This window comes from Zalophus californianus, chromosome 17 (genome assembly GCF_009762305.2).
Source record: "Zalophus californianus isolate mZalCal1 chromosome 17, mZalCal1.pri.v2, whole genome shotgun sequence".
In the NCBI taxonomy this organism is placed as follows: Eukaryota; Metazoa; Chordata; class Mammalia; order Carnivora; family Otariidae; genus Zalophus; species Zalophus californianus.
The window spans coordinates 31,219,438-31,238,222 of NC_045611.1; the positions used below are offsets into that span (position 1 = coordinate 31,219,438).

Genomic DNA, 18,785 nt, shown 5'->3' on the forward strand with positions numbered 1-18,785 from the left:
TTCTGGCTTTCTCCCAGATGTCATAAACCCTCCTCTGGTAGTCTGTAACTCTTCCAGCCTAATGTTTATACACTTCTCTTTCCAGGGGGCATACTTTTTTCCTCTTCTCTTCTCTTCTCTTCTCTTCTCTTCTCTTCTCTTCTCTTCTCTTCTTTTCTCTTCTCTTCTTCTTTTCTTAAGGGGGGGGGCAGAGGGAGAGGGAAAGGGAAAGAGAGAATCCCAAGCAGGCTCCATGCCTAGTGTAGAGCCCGACTCGGGGTTTGATCTCACAATCCTGAGATCACGACCTGAGCCAAAACCAAGAGTTGGATGCTTAACTGACTGAACCACCCAGGCACCCCTCTAGGGGGCATATTTTAAGCCCCATCTGTAGAAGAGGCAGGAAGGATGTTGGAGACAATTCTCTACTCCAGGTGTGCAGTTGACTTTCTATTCTCCTTCATCATCTCCAAGAATGTGGAAAAGGAATTCATCATATCTAACTGCTTAATGCCCTATTTGAGCCCATGTGCAATCCCACCTAGTAGAATATCCTAGGCCTTATAACACATTTGCCCTTTTTATGTCCTTTGGGTATACAACAAAATCATCTTGAATGAACCCGATGCTAGAAGACACCTTCTCACTACAACAGAATGTGAGATGCAGGTGCTACAGGTGAGGTGGAAAATAGCCCCTACCGGATTGTAGTTGGTGCTCACTTAGTTGGAGGCCTGACCCTACATTCCTATCTTGACTCATGCTGACAGCTGTCTCTTCTCTGAAATAATGGCATCTCATTTACATACTGTCTTGCATCACTAATTGATTTGTTGCTGTGTTTTGCATTTTGCTGCCCAACTAGATTGTAAACTCCTGAGGACAGTGGCTCTCTGTTCAATCTCCTTCGATGTCCCACAGGGTGCCTAGAACAGTGTGGGCCTCGTGGTGAGCTTCAACACATAGCTCACCACTGCATGAGGGACCTTCACCACTTTAAAACTGTTGGTGAAATTTACTAGTGATTTCATCTGATACCTTTTTTCCTATCTTGTTAAACTTTTCCTTCTTGAGGCCTGAGACCCCATTAAAGCTTATCTATCCAGCCCTACCATCCTCAGCGCCATTTCTCATCACTTCTTCTAATTTAATTATTGGAAAACCATGCTCTAAAGCTATTTTATTTCCAAATGAGCTCATTTACCATCTCTGAGATCAGGACTCATGTGCCCTCTCTGAAGCCAGATTCTCTTTGTTTTTAATAATCATCACCACTAAATATGTTTGTCTTCAGAGGGAAATTCTTGAGAAATTAGATCCTGAGAGAGAGAGAGAGAGATCAGGTCATTCTGGGGAGTGGTGTCAGTTACACAGCCATTAATTACAAATCTCAGACTAGAGGGAATCCCTGGTTCAGTACAGAAGGTCTCCACCAAAGGTTCTGTTTGGTTCATATTTAAAAGTAGATGCAAAGAAGTGGGGCTGTAGGGTTTGTGTCCCAGATGAGTTGAAGCCAAAGTACATGAAACATTAGCTTCTGTGTACCAGAGGCTTGGACCCGAACAGGGCACGAATGTGTAGGGGGTCAGCCAGTTATGGTCCTAGGTGTACTTGACCAACAGAAGGTGGCCGCCCAGTGGAGAAAGGGGCTCGGGAGATGAGCTTTGGCTTTAATCTCAGCCCTGAGGTGACTCAGCTGTGGGACAGGGGACAGGTCACACAGTTCCTCTGAGCCTCACTTTTATCAGTCTATAAATAAAATGGGATTAAGATTGGGCTTTGGGAACTAGGTGATCTATAAAATGTCTTCACTGGGAACTGTTAAAAATTTATGCCCAGCTGAACTTCGAGAGGGGGACGGTATGATACAAGGCTTCTGTTAGAACTTTGGTTCCAATAACTACATGTTGTTTTCATGGAGACTCCTCGGTGGTGAGAAAGATAAAATAGATTATTTATGGATCCTTCACTATAAGACTGCATTAAAAGTTACCCAAGCTCTTATAAGGCCGTATGCCTAAATTTGGAGGATCAAAGATCTTTTTGAGACTTAAGAACTACAGATCCTCTGTCCAGGACACACACACACACACACACACACACACACACACAGGCACACACACACACACACACACACACACTTTTTCATATAACTTTGGGGGTTTGTGGACCCTGGAAAGGTACCTGACCACTTGTAGAACCTTTGTTAAGAGTGCCTGCTCAAAGGTGAATAAAAAAGTGGCCTGGCCATAAGGACAATCTCCTTTCTGTTAGGGCAAATTGTTACTCTAGGTCTTTGCCTTTGGACAAGACTCAGTGGAATTCAGTTTCTTCCTTCTGTGATATAGTGTAGGATGTGAGTAAAGGAAGAAGTAAAGGAAGTACATAACTTGTTCTTACTCTCAGTGAGCTTTTGGAGCTCTCCAGACGTGACTTGGCCAAGTTACTGAGCTTCAGCTTTTTCATCGCCAAAACGGGGTAACTGTATTTATGTCATAGGATTATTGACAGAATTACCTGGGGGGCAACTAAGACAAGGAGCTGAGGAATTCTTGCAGGGAATTTAAGAGAGGACCAAACACTCAGTAATCAAGATAAATAATAGTTGAATGCAACATTTTTAAAAATTTAAATTAATGCAAACAATCTGTGGTGAACAAAATATCACAATTTTAAGTAAAGACCGGATTAGTATCACTGGTATTTCCTTTTACCCTGCGTTCCATTATGGCGGGCAGAACGCTATTACCGATCCTAGAATTTGGTGGCTAGAACATATCCGGATGTGGCTAATCTACTCCAATTTTTATCTGGAGCCTTAATCTTGTCTAAAGCACATGGCTCTCTAGCCTCCCTGGCACATGACTTGGGACAGAGCTAAACTCCTCTGAAGGCACACAGCTTTGTGAGAGAGGGCCTGTCTTCCAGGGTAAGTATCCCACCTTCTTCAGCTGCTTTTCATAGGACATGGTGTCAAACCAAGACGTCCTAAGGTTGGCTAATGTCCGGCCTAAAGCTAGATCCTAGAACTCAGCCACTTCTGTACGATCTGAGGAGATCCAGGACAGATCCAGGAGGTGGGGGGAGGGGGGAGAGAAATAACCAGACTTGTCTTCTCCCTCTTTGCAAAGCTTAAAAGCTTGCTTGGAGAAGCCAAGTCTTGGAGACAGTGCAGCTGATGAGTTTTTTCCTCCCGTGTTACCTTGGTGACATACCTAGACAGTCACATATAGGTAATTATGATTTGAAGTGAGTGTGAATTATGATTCTTGATGATATGTCCTTGTGATTTGTTGCAATATAAATAATGGTGATGTATGGTGGCTTCACCAACTGCTCTGTTGGTGATGGATCATAATAGTAGATCATGATAATTATGAACTCAGCACAGAGCAGTTTTCCCCTTGTAATGCCACCGTTACATGGCCGGCGAGCCTGCTGAACATCATAGCCTGTCTGCTGGATGCTGGATTGTGTTCAAGGTGGGGGGGGTGCTTTGGTCTTTTATGTAATTCATGGCAGTTCGTCTCTAATAATTGTTCAGGTGGTTGTAGTGTTACAGGCTGATGGCATTTTTACTTGTAGACTTTTGTTCTAGATGCAAATGAAAATTCCAGAGTTTGTCATTCCTGGACCAGAGGAATGAACAAGGAAATGCTGAAGGTTGGGGGTGAGGGGTGCAGGGGGCGAGCAGGTGACAGAATCCAGACCCCTCTCCTCCCCGGAGCCCCCTCCCTGACTCAGGCCTGGGCTATGTCATGCAGTCTGTGTCACCGTATTTATTAATTTTTCTGATTTACACGGAAGAACTTTTTCTCCAAAGATCATGTGATACCTGTCATTAGGACTCCGCTTTCAGCATCTCTGATCTATAAAAATCTGCCTCATTTAGAACAATCATTTCCCAAACGGAATGCAAGAATGCCGGATCCAGGGGTTCTGTGGAAAAAAAGAGTACTTGTAGTCAGCTAACTTTGGAAAATGGCCGGTTAATATAAATGAAAAATTTGTACAGACATCCATAAATGAAAGATATATTTTTTAAAATTTTTAATTTTAATTTATTTCTTAAGTAATGTCTATACCCCATGTGGAGCTCAAACTCCCAACCCCTAGATCCAGTGTCGCACGCTCAACAGACTGAGCTAGCCAGGCACCTCATAAAAGAAACATTTTCAAAAAGATAAGTGAAACCATGTTCTTTCCTTCAGGACTACTTAGAGACTTTGGTAATGGGCACAGTTGAATATTTATGGAAAAGACATGGCACACAACAGCCCTTTAGTTAGGATCAGTCCCAAACTCTGTGTGGCAGATAAAGATGGCCATCAATTCTTTACCAATCCTCCTGTTACCAGGTGGAGTCTAATTCCCCTGCCCTTGAATCTGGGATGGCCCCATGACTTGTTTTAACCAATAAGATGTGGCAGAAGTGATGCAGTAATTTTGGGGCTACACTTCCAAGATCTGAAGTTCCCACATCTCTTTCACTAGGAACACCCCTTGCAACCTGACCACCATGTTGATGAAGGTCAAGCAGCCTCAAGGAAAAACTTATGTGGATGAGCACTTAGCCAGCCATGGGATTGAGGCCATTTTGGACCTTCCAGCCCATTCAGCAACCCTGCCAATACCATGGAAAGCAGTAGAACCTTCTAGTCAATCAACGGAATTGGGAGAAATAGTAAGTTGTTGCTATTTTAAGACACTGCATTTTGAGGTGGCTTATTATACACAAGAAATAACTGAAACATTCTGCCTCTTTTTCCTTATTTTTTTATGACACGCTGTTCATTTCTTTTGCAGAATTTTGCACACCTTGTTTACTTGTTTAGTTTTCTTCCCTGCTGTAAGCTCTCTGAGTGCAGCATCCATATGTATTTTGTTTGCCTTTGTATATCCCCATCTAGCACAGTGACTGGCACAGACTTGACCTTCACTAAAGCACATTGAATGAATAAGCATCTTTTGGGGGACAGCTTCAAAACACTAGTCTACTATATAGACAGAATTAGGGGATGACTAATTACATAACAGAAGGATCCTTTGCTAGAGCAGAGATTAACAAAGCCTCCCTTAAATATTGAGACTGTGTGCTACATCAAAAGTAAGATTCAATGTGGAAAACCCCAAATTACTGAAAGTTCACTAGAAACATGAACCTGACCTAAAGAAAATCATGTAGCATTTCCTGAGATTAAGAATTCCTCATATCAGTGAGGTCAGACGATACATCAGAATCAGCAAAATTCCGACTCATATGCTTCCCTTTTCATCCCTTCTCAGGGGAAACGATATTCTGAGGTTGTTGAGTATCACTACCAAGCTGTTTTTATTCTTTTAGTAGATAGGCATATATTCAGAAAAATACAGTACAAACACCAGATCTTGTATTACGCGGTTCTTATCCATTTGCGCTTTTGTTTTATTCACTCTTAGGTTTTGAAAGTTATGCACCTTAGTATATGTATGTTTAGTTTGTTCCTTTTAACTGAGGTAGGTTCTTCCATTTTATGACTAAACATCGGTCTATTGTCCACTCTGCTATTGGTGGATAATTTAAATTATATCCTGTATTTATTATGGTAAACCAGGCTATTATGGTGCATGGTAAGAGTTCATTGTTGCCCTTTCCAGATGAGGAACTTGAGGCTTATAGCGCTTAAGGGACTTGTCTGATCTCAGAGGGTTAATCACGTTAGGGCCAGAATTCAAATTCGGACCGTGTGTCTCATTTGCTGCACTTAGCCTCCCTAAAGGCCGACGGGGGGTGTACTGCTTGGAGAGGGATCTGAGAAAGGAGGTTTCATGGCTGCCTTATGAGACTGAGCTGAGACTCGCTTCAGTTTCCTGCTGCCAGTCATGGAGCAGACACATCAGGAAACTTGACAATGAGGAGACAGTACAGGATCAGTGATCCCAAGTCACAGGATCAAGACCCAGCTTTGCTACTTGTGAGCCGTGGGACTCGGGGCCTGTTGCTTCACTTTTCTGAATGTCATCTCTAACACTCTAACACTTCAACAGCTCACTCTGGTTGTGAGCCTTAAGGAAGGTCGTGTGCAGGGAAGAAGCTATCCATTCGTGGACATTTAATTGGTTAAACCTGTTGATGGAAATTCAGGACATGTCACTCAGTTTTTGGCTCTTGACAATTTGTCTGAGAGAATAAGGGCATTTAAGGTCAGAGAAGGCAGAGCCTGAGGTCTGAGAGCAGGAAGGGGTGCTTTCTTGGGGACGGGCAGTCTGCAGTTCTGTATGAGGTACGAGCTGATAGCTCACGCCGCGGGGGGACCTCTGGTCTGGCCCGTGATAGAGCTCCAGTCCAGCCAGCATGGGAGTATATAACTGTGCGGATAAGTGAGCAAGGTTCTGGGCTTTTCTGATGAGGTGAATGTGGATCCTTGTTTCTTAGCTTTAAGAGAGGGGCTTAAAAAGAGTACATGCATTTGCCAGCGGTCTAGGTCTTGGGTTCTGGAATGTGTAAGAGGTGGACAGGTGAGTTAATAACAGAAGGGGAAGATGCGTTCTGGGGATGCTGAAGTGGTGTAGGGAATTTGGGGGACTGAGTGTCTCCAGAGCCACAAGGTGGTTTTAGTTCCTTTGAACTTAGGGATAAATGCTGTTTGGTGTGTGTCAACTACCCAGTGTCAACATGGTGCCCTTCACTCCTGTTGTTCTCCTGTTCTTCTCTTCAGCATGCTACAATCTGGTCCTGAAGCCCCGCTCGGTTCCCCCATAGCTGGGTGCAGGAATGGGTTAGTGATACCCTTACCATCTTCATTTTTCTAATTGGAATAGCCTTGGCCTTGGGGGGCTCCCCATGCACCCACCACCTGCAGCAGCATTGAAACACCAGACAGAACTGGAAGGATCTCAGAGACCCCGAGCATACCACCCTTTTAGCAGATGAAAGTGATGAAAGTCTAAGGACCAGAGAGAGAAAGAGACTCACTGAGGATCTCACAGGCGCTGAACAGTGTACAAAGAATCAGAAGAAGGGAGTAGTATGCCTTTCACCTTTTGTGTTGACCCCCACCTCCTGCGGACACTGTCCAACACGGCCCTTCCCCCGGAACTGGCTCTTTCTGTCTTTGCCAATAACCAGTATTTTCGTGTCTCTCTGGGCAGGGTGGGGTCAGTTAGGAGGCAGACTGTGTTCTCAGTGCCCCTCTGAAGTCTGGCCAAGGTTGAAATAGGTTTCTTATCTACAGCTTCTTCCATCCAGTTGGCCCGGTTTGGAAAGGGCAATTGTTTACATCAGTTGGGGATCTCAAACCAGTCACTTTGGCCAGCGTTTTCCTCCTACAAGAGATAGCAACAGCTGGTAATGCCTACCGGGAGGACTGTGTTAAGAATGATTCAGAGGCTGATGTAGATCTGTGATCCATTATGGCTGTCTGCCATGAGTATGGGCATGGAGAGTGGTGGTGTATGTGGCATGTGTTTACATTCCTCCTTACCTGACATCTCTAGAGTTCTCCCAAAATCCTGTAAGAGGCAAAAATGGGCCTGTGTAGCCTTGTGGTAGTTGTTACAGAAACCACCACTCACATAAGGAATTTCTTCATCAACCCCAGGGGCACACGGAGTAGGCTCGGCAACCCTCTTGCCTGTCTGCTTCCCCCTTGTAGAGCAGCTGACCCAGCTTCTGCTACTGAAATCCTGATTACTTGTCACCCCCTTCAAGCAGATCTGCACTGAATCTTGGGAGCAGAAAGACTCAAAAACAAAAGCAAGAAATGAAAGAGCTGTCAGAAAGAATCTACATAGAAGCCTGAAGTTGTATTTTCGTAACTGAATAAATAACTCCTTGAGCAATAATTTGTTTGCAAGCTGTTAATTAGCAGCATAATTAATTTCTGCAGATTATAAATAACAGAGCACAAAGTGGCATTCCCAGGAGAACCAATGAAAAATTACCTAAACCATTTTCAGAACCAAAAATAATTCACAATGTAACAGATTTAAATGAGCTCTAGAATCTGGATGGTGCCACTTTCTTTTTCCTATTGGTTAAAAAAATAATAATAATGAAAGAAAGAAAGGAAAAAACAATTCCCAGAAAACTCAACAACTGTGAGCCTGTATCTGAAGTCAGAAATTTATTGGTGAAAAGCAGAGTTTCATTAATCACCGTGTTCTCTCTTACGCCTGGCATGTCAGAAAGGAAAAAAAAAATTCTGTTTATCTCTGCTTCAAACAAACAGCCGAATAAGTAGATTATTCCCAATAGGAAGATTTTCCCTATACTCTAATCTCAATGCAATCATTCACTGCTCTAAATGAGTAGTTACTTAAAATGTTAGGAAGGGATGCTAATTAGCTCAAGGAAACCCCTGCCAAGTATTTAATTTTCAGAAAGCAAAATAAAGATAGGGACGGCCTTTCAACCTTCTACCACCTGAAGCCATTGTTTCGCATCTTATTGTGTGCCTCGGGCGCCTTCCTAGTTGAGCATCTGGACTATGGGATGCTGGCTGAGTGGTACGAGTTGATCTCTAGGTTGAGAAACTTGAGTAGAAGAGTGTTCTAGGAGTTTGAGGAGAAAGATCCTTATAACCTTATTTTTAATCCGGAATCTTTTCCAGAAGGATTTAAGGGAATTACCAAAGACACAACATTTTTAAAAAGTGATAAAATGAGTCTAAGGAAGACCAAGGTGGATGGATGCTGGAAGGAATTTGACCTAAGAGGGATGAAATTGATATTCCAGAAACAGCAGTCAGCAGATGCTATGGTTCAGCAGCATTTAGCTCCGAGCTTCCCAGTGGCCAAGGTGAGGAGGGCAATGTGACACTAAAGGAGGGCAGGTGAGAAGTTGAGAAGCATGACTTATGAGCAGTATAATTGATGGTCAAGGCCTGGGCTCTAGAACCAGGTGAACAGTGGTTCACACTGACCTCTTCATATACAAACTTTGTGATCTGGGCAAGCTATTTAACCTCCCTGTGTCCCAGGATTCTTCTTTATTGAAAAAGAAAACAACCATTATTTTATCTGAAAACTTTTCAACCCACAAGAAGTCGTAGGAATGGTACAGAGAGCTCTCTCGCATGCTTCCCCCAGCTTCCTCCAATGATAACGTATTAGGTTCAATAGATTCGATTGGATTCAACCAGGGAACAGACATGAATGCCACACCATCAACCAAATTACAGGTCATATTCGGATTTTACCAGTCCGAGGTTTTGCTTTTTAAAAAATATATGTAAAATTATGATTATGGTGATGACAATGATATGTAGCCACAGGCTTTTTATAAAAACTACATGACATAACACATGTGACTCACTTAACTGGCCACATAATAGGCACTCAATACAAGGTAACTACCACCTTCCTCTTCATTACTGTATGGGGGTTAATGAGAAGAAGGTCATTAGCCACAGCAGTTACATAACGTTTCTAGGCACCAAATGTGTCTGATCTTTGGTTATCAATGCCGCCTTCAGTGGGAAGACATCTATTTGCTCAAGTATGACAAGGCTCTGACCGGAAAGAGGGTCCATTTAAGAAGGAGGAAATGCAGACTGGCACCTTGAATCAGGGTTCTGGTGACAAGATGGAAAGAATTGAAGGATCTTCATTTCTGTTTCAGACAGTGGGTTTATTTTCTGCTTCCCCAGCCACTCAGAAAGTAAGAGCTCCTTTCTCATCCCTTGGATATAAAAAGAACAAAATGCCTAATTATAGATAGTGCTTTTCTAAGATCCAAGCCAATGCCGCAGAGGAAGCGGGTATGAGTTTGCAGTTTTATTGTTGGCCCCTGTGTGTGTTTGAACATTTCTGCAGATGCTTGTGCTATTCCATTCAATTCCATTTGACATAGCAAAGCTCTTATTATATATGGTCGTTTCACGGTGCTTGCTAGGCACTGCAGGAAGCGCAAGATTAAAAAAGAGATGACTTTTACCCCCAAGGAGCTTATAATCTAGTGAGGATCTGACGGACATACACTTTTATATTATTTCTCATTGAATTTCTGTATTGCTAGCTATTTTATTCAATTCTTGAGTAATACTGTATTGGGCTCAGTAAGCTGACTGTAAAAGGAATATCTGCTTTAGAAGGTGTTGCCCTGAAGCTTCTAATATTTTTGGAGGAAAAAGGAAACATTTATTTATTCCATATTTACTGAGGACATACTGTGTCCTAGGTAATTTTCTAGGTGTTAGGGGTTCCGCAATGAACAAAAAAGACAATATTTCTGCTCTCGTGGAGTGTATCCTCCCATAGAGGAGGAATATGGGACATTGGGTAAACCAATGATGAGAACAGATTGAAGAGTAACTGGTAGGGGGAGGGGCAGGATGCGATTGGCAGATAATGACAAAGGCAGCACTTGACCTGATACTTGCACAGTGGGGAGGAGGCAATCCTGTGAAGTTGTGGGACAGGTGGGAAAACGTGACAGACGGAGGGACCTACAAATGTAAAGACCCAAGTGCAACACTGTGTGATGTGATTATAATGCTTCGTGCGATATAGGCACGTCAAACTTACGCGCTGACTGACGGAAGTGCCAATGAGTGTGTTGAGAAGGTCGGAAACAAAAGGTGGTTCTTAGGGGGTGAGGGTGAGCTTCTTGGAAGAAGGAGACATTTAGCTTGGCTCTGAAGATGAAATCTTCTGGATAGATGGACTTTCCCTAGGGAAATGCGATAAACAAAAGCCCTCTGTGGAAGGTCTTATTTGGGAGAATGACAAAATGGGTTAGAAAATTGGTGGGCACAATTAATGGGGGCTAAAAATCATCTATTACCATTATCATGATGACGATGATGATGACTTATAATAGGAATTATTGGTACTCACTGCTTATTATTCTTAATATTAAAGCATTTAATAATATTAAACATTTATTGAAAGTTGACTATGTGCCAAGAACTGTATAAATATTGTACCTTCATCACCTCATTATTGTCCACATTTTGTTTTATAGTTGAAGAAATTGAGGGTCAGAGAAGTTAAGTAACTTACCCGACGTCACATAATTAAGTGACAGAGCCAGGACATGAACCCACATCTGTCTGACTCCAAAGATCATGCCGCATTATATGAAAATATAGTTTTTGCATATGGGCTATTGAATCTGTTTCCCCAAATCATTCTCCCTGAGACCCCAAAGGAACTGGCAAATGCTAACTAAAGTCTATGAAACAGTGAAAGAACACAGTGCCTATTAGTCAGATGACTTTAGCACCATCATCAGTGGCCGTGATCTTGCCCAGTGTCAGTGGTGGTGGTGGTAGTAATGGGGTATGTCAGGGAAGGTTAAATGATCAATGGTAGAGGAGATAGGTTGTACTGAGCTTCTCATTTTCTTACTTGGCTCCTTTTGTGATAAGGGTAGTGCTTGGCTCTGGTTGGAAAGCTCAGTACCTGCCACTGATACACTGTGGTCCTGGAGTGAGTTTTTCTGTGCCAAGCAAATGGTTCTTGTACACGGCTGAGGTTGTCAACTGATAAGGCATGGCAGATGCCTTTGAGAGTGCCATGCTTTCTGGGCACAGATCCAAAGTCATAATGCTAAAGGAAAGTGTCTGATTAGAGCATAAGGGTAAGAATAGCAAGACTGTGGCTTTCATCACACTGCACCCATGACCTAGTTAATGCCACTTAGCCCATGGCCACAGTTATAGCCATGATCTTGGCACTTTGTCATGTATACCTGTGCTGTTGTCCACAAAGGACACTGATCAAGAGAATAAGTGATTTAGCACACTCACAAGACCTGAATTCTGTTTCAAAATAACATGTGCAAAGCTGCAAGCACAATGCCTTGATGAACATGGCACAAATGCACTCAATAAATTGAACTTCTTGTCCTTTTCCAACCCTCTCCCTGTTCCACCCTCCCTGGTTCTGGTGCTTACTTCTATCAGACAACTCGTTTCCCCCTCTGAACAGTCCCTTTATCATCTCTAGATAAATGTTGGTCAGGGAGGCAAATTGTGTTAATTTCACATGCCAACTCAGATGTGTTTTTAGGGAGCATTGAATAAAGGACATTTTAGAGCCATGTCCAGGCTCAAAAGGGAAGAGTTTTGTGATTGACTGGTGATGTCTGCTATGGATGTAGGAAAAAGGAGTGTGTGTATGTGCCCACATGCTACCTATTGTCCTTGTTAGCTTCTAACTTTCTTCCATATTTAATGTTAGATTAAATATTGTCAAATTAAATATCTGTTTATGTGTCGACAACTCATCATTGCAGGAAACGCATCTATACTGCTCTGTTGGGAGTGGATCAGTAAAATCATCCTTCTCTCTCAGATTAGCATGTTGTTATAACAACCTGAATGAGGTAAGAAAACTGCAAGGCTTGGGAACTGTGGGAGGGAGCAGGCCAGGCTCTCAGAGTCATCCCCAACCCTTTTCTCCTGGGACTCTCGTCTTCTGGCAGCTGTGAGGACCACAGAGGCATTCTACCTTTTAGGTGTGTTGTGGAAAAGCACATGAGTGAAGATCGGGTCCTTTGCATGATGTGGCTGATGAGACACCCCCACCGTGGTTAAAAGTGGTGAACAGCATGGGAGGCACAGAAAAGGTGGGTGGAGGGTGACCTTTATTAAGGCTGTTTCACTCCCTGCCCTTGACTCGAAGCCTGGGCATCACAGCCCTGCCCTGACTCATTATTATTTAAAGCCGCAGCTTTTTCTTTTCATCTTTTTCAGTTCACATTTTCCATTATGTTTTCCCATTTGCAATGAACAAAACTTTCTCTTCTCCACTGGGCTTTTTTTGGGCTCTCAATTCTTCCCAGGTATGCTATGTCTATGTGTAGGTAGGGTGGGGGTGTGGTTACAGACTTCTGAGCAAGTCAACCAGCTTTTTCATTCTTCTCCATGCCATGTTCCATTGTCTGAGGGTAAAAGTCTGGACTCATAAAGACCTTCTTAAAGTAGATAATAAGTAGATAATAACCATCATATATATGATGTCGTTTATATGTGTACACACAAATATGTTATATATATGTTGCAGATTTTCCTAAAAGATTATTTATCTTGTGATTTTGTGGATTGCATCTTGGCCATCACCCATTTTATATTACAAAAGACAGCTCAGTAGAGTTATTTATAGAAGATGTACAGAAGAGGGACTCCACATGGCCAATAAGGGGATGAAAAGTTGCTTACCCTCACTACTAATCAGCAACATTTTTTTTTAAAGCAGGCTCCACACCTAAGGCGGGGCTTGAACTCATAACATGTTCAAGAGTTGCATGGTCTACCGACTGAGCCAGTCAGGCACCTACAGCAACATTTCTAATGAAAGATTTAATGCAAACATTTTAAGTATATTATCACCCAGTGCTGGGGATGTGCCAAGGGAAAGGAGGCACTCACTTTGAAGACTCTATTCCTCCACCTCCCAGTCCATATCCCCTTTGCTTCAGTCAGCATCCATCTTCTTGGGGTTCATCTGGTGGGTCATTCATTTCCAGGGGTTTGAGCCTTGGTAGTATTACCAATTTGGTAGTTCTGGCATCTTTCATTAATTTTTTATCACTGAAACAGGCAGCACCAAGAACTTTTGGGTTCTCCTATTATTATTTTTCCTCACATCCATTATGTGGCAAAGACCCTTTTCATGGCAAAGATTGATCATCTTAGCCAACACTTTCTTTTGAGGAACATGAAGTGGCCATTAGGGAGTCTCAACTTTATATTCAATGGAAAAATTGTGTCCTTTGTGGAAGAAAGCATTTCCTCCTGGAGTATGAAGACCCCCCTAAATCAGCAAAATCCAGAATCATGGAGATAAAGAGGGAATACTTTTTCAGGTGGTTTACTATTAGTTGAGATAGTCAGCAGAGCCACTCACACTTCCATTCATGTTTCCTGCTCCCTTATATTCTGGCCTTAAGAGAAATGACACCATAATATTGGTCTTCAATTTGCTGAGAGCATAGATTACAGGCTACAGGATAGTTACTTAGTGTCTCAAGATATTGTCTCCAATAGGTGATAATCCAGTAGGTCATGCTATCATTTTGCAAGACCAACTATTTATGGATGACGGGGTACATGGAAAGATAAGTAAACCCTATGAACATTAGAAACTGCCATATTTCTTTTGCTATAAAATGAAGAGACAGTGTTTTACGTGATACCATGATCTCAAACAAAGCATTTAGTGATTCCATGCCTGGTGGGACTGCCAGACACTGTGAACAAGGAATACAAAACCCTGTAGAGAATTCCAGTAAGGACATTCCAGTAGGGACAAATTCTGTCCCTTCACAAAGGAAGGGTTCCAATATAATCAGTTGCTACCAGATAGCAGTCTGGTCCTCAGACAATGATGCAGTATTTAAGACTCTGGTGCACTGAACAGTGTGGTAACCAGAATTAATTTTGTTATTAAACCTGTGTATTACCCCTTTCATTGCTACCATGACCACATTGTCCATGAACCTATTCACTAGAGTGTCTGGAAAGAGAATGACACACATCCACAGGGGTATAATTTGCAACATGTTTATTGAGAACTTCCTACACAGGGAGGCCCTTTTCTGAGCACTCACCTGGGACCAACTACTCTCTTATGCTGAGCCCATTTGGAGTTGCTCATCCTTCATTAAAACCTTGTTACCAATCATCTAAGCTTGTTCTTTCCAAATGCCTGGACCTTGCATCACAAGGTTAAGTGCTTAAAATCCTACCTATTGGAAAATTCTCCCTTTCTGCATTGTCCTTCAAGGCCATTCTTGAGTGAGGCTGAAATGGCACAGCCATCCATTTCTCACTGGCACCAGAAATCAGGTTTGATATTTCTCTTCATTCAACTGATCATAAGAAATCCTCAGGAGTTTTAGGACTGCAGTGTGGACGGAGTAACTGTGCTTGGATTATGAGGCTCTGGTAAATAACTTAACATCTTAAAGATTTGCTCAAGCCTAACTAATTCTGTTTATATCATATCTCCTTGATGATGGACTGATGCTGGGCCTGCCTGAATTTATGGCTTGATGGATCAGACAACTCCCACTTCATGATGAACAGTTCAGTTTTCATGGATTCTTGGCATTCAGGTGCATTGAGAAAGAACTGCTTCTTAAAAGGAGAAAAGAGCATGGCTTTCCTACCAGTCTTGAAGGTCTGCAACTATGATTCTCCTAACACTTCTTTACTCAAGCCTCATAGAGCAACTTGATCAGTTACAAATCAAACATCATTGGATCTGAGGTATCACAAAAGCTAGCTCAGCTAGCTGAGCTGGGCTAGCTGGAGAACCTTCTCTTGCTCTGAACTCCCTCTAAATTGGCAGCCTTATGGTTACTTAATAATTACTTTTGGTATTTTCTGCTAATTGGGATAGAGAAAAATGCATTTGATGGATCAATATCTGCACACTAGGTGCCAGAGGCTGTATTGATTTGCCTCACTGAGAAGACTACATCTGGAATAGTAGCTGCAATTGAAGTCAAACCTAATTAAACTTAGAATAAGCCACTGTAATTCTCCAAGATCCATCCATCTTCTGCACAGATTAAATAGGCAAACAAAATGAGATTGTGATAGGGTTGATTTTCCAAGACTTGGTTGGTAGCAATAATCTTTTTATTCTTATAGGAATTATTATTGGTTTTGGTTTACTATTTTCATATGGAGGAAAGCTCCAGGAGCTTCCCTTTGACTGAACTCAGGAACTAAGGAAATAACCAACATGGGTTTATGTATCTGCTGAACTACTGTTAGATGACTCAGGCCTAAACTCTACTATCAGCTCCACTTCAACCCTTGGTCTACCATTGTGTTGTGAGGTCCCAGAAATTAACGATAACTCAGAGTAATGCAGTCTAATGTTGCCATAAAGGTCTATATATGTCCCTTTTCCCGCTGCACAATTACAATGGCACAGGGCCACAGTTTCCTTTAGGGAAGATTAGGAGGGAGATTTGAAACACACATTTGTGATATTATTGCAGACTCTTTCCTTGGGAGGTACGAAGTTTCTCTCTCTCTCTCCTCTTTTTTTTTTTTTTTCAAGGAATTCTGGGTCAATTCTGAGATTCAGGCCTCAGAATTGGATCAGACCATGATTCTTTGTCATACTGATACAAGTCAAGCCTCTCTTTACCAGATTGAGTCTTTCAAGATATGGATCAAGTTGGACCTTGATTAGCTGTCTTAAGGACCGCAGGATACAGACCCTTACAGATCAAACCATACTGTTTGTCTTTTCAACTACGTGGCCTATTATAGTATTCATGCTCACCTTGCCTCTGGTGCTTGTGTCAGCCTATCAACACCACTGAAATCAGAAAGCCCTTTCCAACGGCAGCATCTTGCACTTTCACTTCTAGCTTGGAGCAGCCACTCCAGTGCTTTTCAAAGACTCTGCCACTCCCCTCATCAATGTATTTCTCAATAGTTTGGTAAGGGAGTATTTTTGAACCCTCTCAAAGGTGGGGAGTGAATGGATTATAACAAATTTACTCCAACATTCTTTTCTCCCTACATTATACCAAGGAATTACATGAATATTGACTTTATTTACAGTATGCGATCACTGAATCAAGCTTTTTTTTAAACATCAAGTTTATTTTTTTTAATTTTTAAAATTTATTTATTTGTGTGTGTGTGAGAGAGAGAGAGAGATCACAGAGGGAGAGGGAGAGGCAGACTCCCTGCTGAGCAGGGAGCCCGATTTGGGCTCCATCCCAGGACCCTGAGATCATGACCTGAGCCCAAGGCAGACGCTTAACCAACTGAGCCACCCAGGTGCCCTGAGTCAAGATTTCTATCAACCATTTAGAAGCACTCCCAGGTACCTGGGTGAACCCATTGATTTTATTTATTTTTTTTAAATGTTATTTATTTATTACTTTGATGAAAACCTTGTATTCTTCATGGTTCAAGCTTGTTTTGAGAAGGTGCAACATTTTTATTTATGGTTTAAAGTAGACTTTCAGCTGTATTAAAAGATGGAGGGATAAACTAGTTACTTTACCAAAGTTAAATGAAGCAGATTCAAATTAAAGGTTAAATCACAGGTATTTCCTACCACACCAAAACCAACTTTCCAGTACTCGGTGCTGGAGGCAAGAACTCCAACAGGGAAGTGCCTCAGGTCAGGGAGAACCCACGGGGACAAAGGGCGTGTAAGTTTCCACAGCCTAAGTCTACCCATTTGCGAAACTCCCCTAGAAAACAGGGTAGATGAATTAAAGTATTGTACAGATCTCCTACTTGTGTTTTCCTAAACATCTCACACAGCAAATTGCTACCCTGAACATAGGGTATTTAACGTGGGGTCAGACAAGCACATACTAGATCAATTTCTCAGGATTGTGGACCACTCCCTTCTGAATAATCTAGGAACCCAATCTCCATTTGGAACATTCCTTGTGATCCCTATAGACCTAGAGCCCAAAGGCACAATTTAGAGGGATGAAACAAAACAGAAAGCCGGTGGAAATAACCTGGCTTAAAGGGAAGGAACTTCAGACCATAGGTTAAGCACACTGCCAAGGGCTGAGTCAATGTCTTCAATGTGAAGGTCCACTCTGCCCTTCTGAGGGTTATCAGAAAAGCTTTAGTCCTGGTTAGCAGACATACTGTCCCATGTTTTAAGTATCCAAGAGATCTAAATAAGACTGTATGGTTTTGAAGGTAGATAGAATCCATTTCTTGGTTTGCAGTGTGGAGAAAATGACTGCCCATCACTGAGTGCCAGAAATTGCCGTCATCAGCACAGTGCATTGGCATGCAATGTCAGCTCACAAAGCACCTCCCTCTCCCTAGTCAACAGACAGACAGGTAATAGTAGCACTAGGATTTATTAAGCTGTGCCTTGGTACAGGTGCTGGGAATTGCCCGTGGTGCTCCTGATGTTCTGCCAATTCTTCTCGAGCAATGAGACCAGGATATTAACAGCTAAGTGGATGTGGTACATGAGCTCATCATCTGTCATCTTCATGTGGCCAACTGCCACTGCCAGACACAACACTTTCTTCATCTGGAATTTGATCATGGACTTCCTTTCATCCACTTTGGCCACCATGTTTTCATTGTGGGTCAGCAAGGAAGGGAACTTGTCAGCCTTATTCAGGCCTGAGCCCAGTATTCATGATCTGCTTGATCAGAGATTCTGAAGCCAAAAAGGCATCATATTTCTTGGCCAGCTTCTTAATTAATTTTTTATTCTTGTTGAGTTTCTTCAGTGCCTCAATGTCCATGTGGGGAATATCCACAGCTCTGGCCTCATCACAGTGCTGCTGGTCCCCCAAAACACATATGTAGAACTTGGGGCAGGGAGTGGACTTAAGCCTGACAGTGCCCAAGAAGCATTTGTCCTTCTGAAGGTCATAGTTCCCCAAGCTGATCTGCAGCTCCCCCATTTCCAAAAACTTTAGGCACTTGTCCTGGTTCCCGTGCAGGAATTCCCACACTGCCTTGTACAGGGTGTCATGGGAGACTTTGCTGTTCATGGTACCCCCCTGCCACAATAACCAGAAAAGAAACCTGTGAACCCATTGATTTTAGAATCTCTGCTACATAAAGTCATAGCACTAAATTCATCTTCATTCAGAATTATATTACTCTCTCTTTAATCTACAATCTTCTCACATATGTTCCCCAAGTTTTGCTGACATAATTTGGCAAAATCTTGTAGTTCTTTGCATGTGCCCCTTCTTTTATGGTTTTACTCTATAACTGATGCCCCAGGGCATGTTAAGATCTGACTTCAGTTTTAGGCCTGGAGCCACTGAGAGGTAGTACACTGAGGCAAGGGGATAATTGGTATTTCTGTGATGATAACTACTTTAGATGATGTCTTTATTGATTATT

At 42.4% G+C, this 18,785-nt stretch overlaps 1 pseudogene; it reads right to left on the minus strand.

Annotated features, from left to right (window-relative positions):
• Nucleotides 1–17,775: 17,775 nt before the first annotated feature.
• Nucleotides 17,776–18,424, minus strand: LOC113935438 (annotated as a pseudogene).
• Nucleotides 18,425–18,785: the final 361 nt, after the last annotated feature.